This window comes from Macrobrachium nipponense, chromosome 37 (genome assembly GCF_015104395.2).
Source record: "Macrobrachium nipponense isolate FS-2020 chromosome 37, ASM1510439v2, whole genome shotgun sequence".
Taxonomy (NCBI): domain Eukaryota; kingdom Metazoa; phylum Arthropoda; class Malacostraca; order Decapoda; family Palaemonidae; genus Macrobrachium; species Macrobrachium nipponense.
In genome coordinates, this window is record NC_061097.1 from 42,428,151 (window position 1) to 42,436,505 (window position 8,355).

An 8,355-nucleotide genomic window follows, 5' to 3' on the forward strand; every position below is an offset into this window, starting at 1 on the left:
CCTCCACTTTCCTCTTGTTTACTTGGGGATTCCTCGTCTTGATAATCTACAAGCGTTAGTATATGCGGGAGAGGTCATTTCAAAAGAGGCGTATTTTCACAGCGGTCCGGAACAAGAGGGAAGTTGTTTATGTAGCGTCCGCTCATGCTTGATCTCTCTCTCTCTCTCTCTCTCTCTCTCTCTCTCTCTCTCTCTCTCTCTTTGTCGTATTATTATTATTTTTTTTTTTTTTGCTTTATCACAGTCCTCCAAATCGACTGGGTGGTATTTATAGTATGAGGTTCCGAGTTGCATCCTACCTCCTTAGGAGTCCATCACTTTTCTTACTATGTGCGCCGTTTCTAGGATCACACTCTTTTGCATGAGTCCTGGAGCTACCTCAGCCTCTAGTTTTTCAGATTCTTTTTCAGGGATCTTGGGATCGTGCCTAGTGCTCCTATGATTATGGGTACAATTTCTACTGGCATATCCCATATCCTTCTTATTTCTATTTTCAGGTCTTGATACTTATCCATTTTTTCCTCTCTTTCTCTTCAACTCTGGTGTCCATGTTATTGCGACATCAATGAGTGATACTTTCTTCTTGACTTTGTCAATCAACGTCACGTCTGGTCTATTTGCACGTATCACCCTATCCGTTCTGATACCATAGTCCCAGAGGATCTTTGCCTGATCGTTTTCTATCACTCCCTCAGGTTGATGCTCGTACCACTTATTACTGCAAGGTAGCTGATGTTTCTTGCACAGGCTCAGTGAGGGCTTTTGCTACTGAATCATGCCTCTTTTTGTACTGGTTCTGTTCAAGTGCGGACATTCGCTTGCTATGTGGTTTAGGTCTCATTTTTCGTATTGCACTTCCTACATATGGGAGAGATGTTATTTCCGTCTATCGTTCTTTGAACATATCTGGTTCTTAGGCCTGATCTTGTGCCGCTGTTATCATTCCTTCAGTTTCTTCTTGAGCTCTCCCCCTCTGTAACCATTGCAATGTGTCATCGCTGGCCAGTTCTTTAGTCTGTCTCATGTATTGTCCGTGCATTGGTTTGTTGTGCCATTATTATATTATTATTATATTATTATTATTATTATTATTATTATTATTATTATTATTATTACTTCTACTTCTTCACGAAACGTAAAATATCCCAGAAATCGCCAAAGAAGTATCTCTAAGTGGATGCTCATTGAAAGCGAAAAAAATAAAACAAAGAAAAGAAAACCACTTTCCTTTTACCTGTCTCTCTCAATTGGCGAACTTAACAAATCCAATTTTCCTGATTCCATTCCGAAACCCTACACAGACGAAGACCCCCCCCACCCCCCCCCGCTCTCTCTCTCTCTCTCTCTCTCTCTCTCTCTCTCTCTCTCTCTCTCTCTCTTTCCAGCTGAAATCTTATGACCGTGTAACAATTTCTTCGTTTGCTTTGGTTGGGTTTAGTGTCTCTCTCTCTCTCTTCTCTCTCTCTCTCTCTTATTATAGATGTATATTATATATATAGATGGAGAGAGAGAGAGAGAGAGAGAGAGAGAGAGAGAGAGAGAGAGAGAGAGAGATCTTTTGGTCTTATAGATGGAGAGAGAGAGAGAGAGAGAGAGAGAGAGAGAGAGAGAGAGAGAGAGAGAACCAACCCAGCCGAAAGGAAACCAGGGAACATAGCCAATTTCATACCGGCTGGAATAAGGCTCAACTAATATATTCAGGCATTTTATTTTATTACAGAAGTCCTCAGGTCCCCCCCAATCTACCAGCACTCCCAATATTTGCATATCCACGACGCCGAGTTTGCTTTACAGTTACAGAGAATTGTTTCTCGAATTGGCACGTGTGGATTTGATGGCTTCTTTGATATATAGGCGACAGGCCAGTGAAGTGCAGTGTATAAGGATTTTTTTTTTTGTGGGGTGGGGGGGGGTGGCAAACTTCTGATTGTTTTTTATTTTCAAACGAAAGCTTCAAAGTATTATATATATATATATATATATATATATATATATATATATATATATATATATATATATATATATATATATATATGAGGGCCTCAGAACCACAAGTTGTAAACGCCACTTTTTAAAAAATGAGTAAATTGCCCTCAAAGTCTAGCATTCATTACTGCTTCTAAGAAAGATATTGATTTAAACTAAGTTTCATATGAAAGCCATACCCTTTATAAAGGTTTATGTGAAAATTCAAAAAAAATCGGTGGTGCGCTTGTGCGCTAGCATTCAAAATGTACTCCCTAACCCCCACATTTGTGTATATTTTATTCATAACCAGCACTTAAACCATAATTAAATGTGTAAAAGGATAATAAAAGTGTTATTATATTCGTGTTATAACAGCAATAGATGTAATAATAATAATAATAATAATAATAATAATAATAATAATAATAATAATAATAATAATAATAATAATAATAGTAACAATAATAATAATAATAATAATAATAATAATAATAATAATAATAATAATAATAATGATTGGAAGGAGACCCTCTTTCAAACAAGTTTTATTGAAAGATATTGCTGCATCAGCTGCATTCAACTTGTAAATAGTCTTCTCTATTTTTCTAACAATAGCTTTCTCTCTGATACTACAACTGGCGAGTATTGCGCCGATATTACTCATCAGGAGGAGTCAATTTCGGGGATATTGCTTAAAATTTATTTATTTGTCACAGTAAATGAATAAATGAAAGTATAAGTCGATCTAGTGGCCAACGTTGCTCTCGGTATCATCCGAGCATGATCACGGCAGTGGGTCGGAGTAGACTGTAGGTGTAAGCAAGCAAGCAAGCAGGGGGGGGATAGGATGGAGTGGGGTTATCCCCTGGGGGGCCCCAGAAGGAAGGTAAGGTTTTGGAAGGGTTGTAAGGTTTGGTGAAAGGAAGGTATTAGTGCTAGTGAGTAAGAATAGGACAAACATATTAGTCTTTTGTTGTTTAGTGTAGTGTTTGTCTTGGGATTGATAATGAGCTTTATAGTTCTAGTGATGTATGAATTTGCTAGGAAGGCAGTGGGCAAGGGTGTTAGTCAAAGTTAGTTTTACAATCAGGCTCCTTATTGGTATCGTCCTCTCTCCCACCCTCCCTTGGTGGGGGTGGGTGGGAATGAGAACTCAAACGACGTTGTAATGCTACATTTGTGTTATGTCCACTTGTTAGTAACTTATGCTATTTCGGGCTTCCATCCCGTGAAGGGTTAGAGGTTAGTAGTTTTTTTTTTTTTTTTTTTTTCTGGGGGGCAGGCTAGCTAAGCAAGTGTTCCAGATTCCTTGCCCTTCTAGGACTGCCTTTCCCCTTTATCTTATAATTAGAGTTAGTTGGTTAGTACTTCGTTCTTGATTATTACCTAATTTTTGTTCCCTACATTTTACCTAATCTCTAAACTAATTTACCTTAATTCTAAGAGCTTAATTCTAATTATTAGTTTTCAGGGAACTTGGGATTTGATTCCCATTTTAATTAATTCAACTTGGTTCATTTCTTCTTACTTATTGGCTTCTAAAACTAGTTCACCTTAATTCTAAGTACTTAATGCTATTCTTAATTCTAATTATTATTACCTTCCGGGGCTAACCCGGTTTGTTCCGATATCCCAGGGGTTATCCTAGTTTTCGTTGTCACTGTCACTGTCCGTGTCCACAAAGATGGGGTCGGGTAACCCGTCTTGGGTAAACCTGGAAAGTCGTCGCCACCAGAGGTGGGGTCTATAGTCCTCGTCGTCCAGGGAGATCAGGCTGTCGGTCGTTAGTTCTTCATCCTGGTCAGATAGCTTCTGCCATACCTTGTCTGCCAGACGGTAGAAACGGAAATTGATAGCTTCAATGCGATATCTTGCATGAAGCCAAGCCTTTCTGTTCCCCCTGTCCCCAGGTCTCGGTGTTGCAGCCATCTATCCAACTCAGGACTCCGTTTTGGAATCTCTGTAGTCTTTGCCTGTCGCTGGTACTGAGTAAGCATGTTGGTATTACTGGGTATTCCAGGGCAGGTCTAATGAGCGCCTTTTATAGGTGGGCTTTAGTCTTGGGTCTAAGCTGTCCGAATCGTGCTAATTTAGCTTTGGTTACTCTAGCATCCCTGATCTTTTGCTTGATGTGTGAGAACATCCCGCATCGGGTCAGGGTGAGTCCGAGTACCTTAGCCTTATTAGCAAACAGTATTCGTCTGTTGTCTACAATTACGTCTTCTGGTCTCAATGCTGATATTGAGAGCAGTTTGAACTTGTCCTGGTTGGTTTTTATTTTCCACCTTCTTTCATACTCATTGAGTTCTTTAATATGCTGTCCCGTCCGTAAGGCAAGCCTATGTCTACTTCTGTCATTTGTCATTATGATCTGTGTCACGTTGTCCGCAAAGCTAAGGTTGACATCCTACCTCCCTCCCCTTGTGGCATGTCATGCGTATAGAATATGTACAGCGTTGGGGGAGAGAACGGATCCTTGCGGAACTCCGCTTCTCAGCTCAAAGGTCTCTGATATCTCTCCTTCAAAGGAGATGTCATCTGTCTGTTGTCTAAAAAGTTAGACAGTATTTTTGTCATTATGTCTGGTAGTTCTGAGTTGAGCAGCTTGTACTTCAGTCCATCGTGCCAGACTTTGTCAAAAGCCTTTGAGACATCCCGACAAACAATGTTGGCTCTGCCTCGCCGACTCTGATTTAGTGCTAGCAGTTCGTGCATCGTAGCTATCGCTGTCTGGGTCCCTCGTTCTACGCCTGAATCCAAAACTGATATTTTGGAAGAATTCGTTATCTTCAAGATACATATTTAGTCGGTCCTTCAACAAGGTCTCCAGGATTTTCCCAGGTACTTCCAAGAGAGTGATTGGTCGGTATTTCAGTGGGTCATGGGTATTTTTTAGGTCCTTGGGTGATAGAATCATCCGTCCTCTCTTGAATTTAACTGGGAAATAGCCTAGACTAAGCGACATGTTATTAATATTATTCAAATCTAATAGTGAAATATCAGGTAATTTACTAAGAATTAGTTTGTTAATGCCAGAGATACCTGGAGCCTTGTTTTTGAACCTTTTGATGGTATTCTTTATGTCTTGTATGTCAAATTTACTAGTTAGATAACTATCTTCATTCAGGCGAGTTAGGTCGTCCGGTCGCGTACAAACGTTAGTCGGTCCCCTTCTGTTAGTAACTGCTCATGTACATGTCTCTCATTGTCAGCGTCGAAGTGTCGGTTGTCCCCTGGGATATCATGGAAAATTTTTTCCCATACTCCCTTCATGAGTCTAATTTTTCCAGGACTGTCTACCACCTGTCCCCATTTTCATCCAGTAAATAGTTGCCACGGTCTTTTAGTCGTACCCATAAGTCTTTTAATTATTTCCCTCCAGAATTTAATTACATCTGTATGGTCACCATACTTGCAGGTCTACTTTACGTATAGTCCTGTCCCAGAATTCTTTCTGTAGTCTTTTGAACTCTTCAAGGAGGAGATCTTGGATATATAATATTATATCCTTCAGTTTGTCTTGAGTACCCAAAGTGGTCTGTATGTCGCTTAATATCTGTGTAATACCTTTGAAGAAGGTTTAATGCGTCACTACGTTTGGGCCCTGAGTTGAATTGTATTACTTTTCTTGGTATGGTGGTACTTATAGCAGTCAGGATGGTCGTAAACCAGTAGCCCAGTCTATCGTCTACGTCGTCTTTCGTCTTTCGTCCACATCATTTATGTCTACTCTGTCGTTGTATATTTCCCTTCTATGTCAGACTTGAAGTCGTCCCAATTTGCTTGTCTATGATCAAAGATCGTCCGGGGGGGGGTTCTATTTTATTGGTGTTGTTGAGAGGGTAACATGCAGGGGTAGATGGTCAGAAGTCATTACGTTCCCTCTCTAGACGTAATATTGAGGCAAGCATTCCTGTTGCCCAGTATTACGTCTGTTCTTCCTTTGTTACTGACCATAGTTGAAAAATCTGGCCCCAAAAACTTGAGCCTGTTATTATTAATTAATCTGCTTAATTGTATACCCCTTTGGTTAGTGTCATGTGTTGCAATAGTCGTATGTTTTGCATTTAAATCACCTATTAAGTAGGTGGGCATCGGTCTTCGTGCTAGGGAGAGGTAGTCTTGTAGGTAGAGTAGTCACGTCTACACGGTATATATGTCGTTGCAATACTGACTGGTCCCAGTTCAGTCTCTATGGTTATACCCTAGTGTGTCCTCAGTAAAAGTCAAGCAGTGGTTTATGTCTGATGTTATATTGACTGCAACAGCAACACCCAGCATGGTCCTCCCCAGCACTATTCTTCGATACACTCGGTATCCGAAAGAACTTGATTGGGGAATCATCCTGGATCCCTGTTGCATTTAATAGCAAGACGTTTGAGTCGAGATGTCTAAATTCATTATACCAGCTCTCTATGTCTATCTTTAGTAAGCTTTAATACATTTAACTGAAATTATTTTTATGTGTTTAACATGAAGATGAATTTGATTATTTAATACTTTATAGTTGGCTGGCTTATTTCTCAGGAGTACACTAAATATAGACATATAGAGCTGTGAGTCTTAGTCTCTGTCTTCGGATAACCTCTGGTTTACATCTTCCCTGGTTGCCTCTACGAACTTTATGTGCGTTAGAGGGACCTTTGCTTCCGCTATTAGGGCGTGTAATATTGGCCTTATTGTTGAGTGTGGTAGGGTGGTTGTTGTGTAAGCCACGCATTTTCCTCGTATGTACCCATCTATTATTCTAATTTTACTATCGTCACTGGCTTTTGGGGCTTCATTCCAGTCTTCTGGATATACTATTTCTAGGTTGCTGTCCTTGATTTGTTCCACATCGCGTTCCACCTCGTCCATTTTACGGCCGTCTTTCGAGCGTGTTGGTTTAGATTTTGCTTCTGATGTTCGTTTCTCTTGGATTTTTACCGATTCTGTTTCTTCCTCACTCTCAGTGGCTTTTTTTCCGCTGCCCTGCCCTTTTGTCACCGTGAGCGAGTCCTCCATTACTTCATAGGAGCAGCTGGGTTCGGTGTTTTCTGTGGTTTGGCTGGTTTGTTGTCTCTGTTGGAGCTTGAGGTTGAGTCTGGTTCAGAGCCAATAATTTTTCATTATTTGCTCTCCAGACGCCATCTTGTGGGAACTTTACCTTCGGCAGATTGTTCATTTCATAGAATTTGTCAATGGCCGTCTGGTATGTGCCAGGGTTTGCCATATCCTGCATTGCTGCATAGATATGGCCGTTGTACACGTACCAGAGGCTCATGTCGTTCTGTTGGGGGGAGGATGCGGGTGTTTTGGAGTTGCTGTGTTGTGTGGGGCCAGTTACTGCAGTTACTGCAGTTCTGGCTGTAGTCTTGTTGGTCTCTATTTGCTTAATTTCTTCTGTTTTTTCTTTCAGGAGTTGTACCTTGATGGGCATTTCCGGTCTAGGGTGGGATGACCTCCTTTGCAGTTTGCACATTTTGGTGCATTTTTGCAGTCTCGTGCCATGTGGCCCAGCCCACTGCATTTGGCACAGATCATCTGTTTTGGTATGGTATAGTTCTTCCTAATGTGTGTGTATGCCAGTCAGTTCAAACAGTGGGGCAGAGGTGGGTTAATCTCTTCCTTTACATTGTGTGGTGGTATCGATTGGTCGCCAATAATCAGGCCGCTCCTCATCGCTCTCTGGGCCATTTCTCTATTTTCAAATCTCACCTTAACCGTTCTTGTCCTTGGTTTTTCAAATTTAGATTTGAAGGTTTGTTCTGGATACTCTCGATTAGGTTTTCCTTCTGCCGTATTGCCACCTGGTTGTCTACGTATTTTAGGATTATGGATCGCAGTATGTTGGCTTCCGGTGGCGTGATAATTGCAAATCCTTTCTGTTTGAATACCTCGACAACCTCTTTCTCCACAAAGGCATCCAAGTCTTCTTTTTTTATGGTCACATATAGGAAATTCTCATCTCCCTTATTTACCCTGTAAGTGTCTATTTTAGTTACCACTGACAAGCCGAAGATTATTGCTTTCTCTCCTCAAAGTTTCCCCCCTTCTCGTCCTAATCTTAACGGAAAGGCATCCTTCCGGTAACTAATTATATCTACTCATGCATATGTAGGGATGATATCTATAGTCTGCTTTTTATTTTGCTACTATCTAGTGTGGACTGTGTTTGTGCTTGTTGCGCTATGTTGTATCAGAAAATTGCGTGAGAGTGATAGAGGTTGTTAATTAGTTGGCACAAGGAAAGGGTGACAATTTCCTAACCCTATGCCAGCACTGAAATAGAGGCCGGGATGAAGACGACGACCTAGAACCGAGTTCAGATTTTAAAAAAACCTCACGGGCCATTCCCTCGAGTTCTAGGCAAGTTGTTAGTACTGTTATTAAGAGAAAATCAAGAGA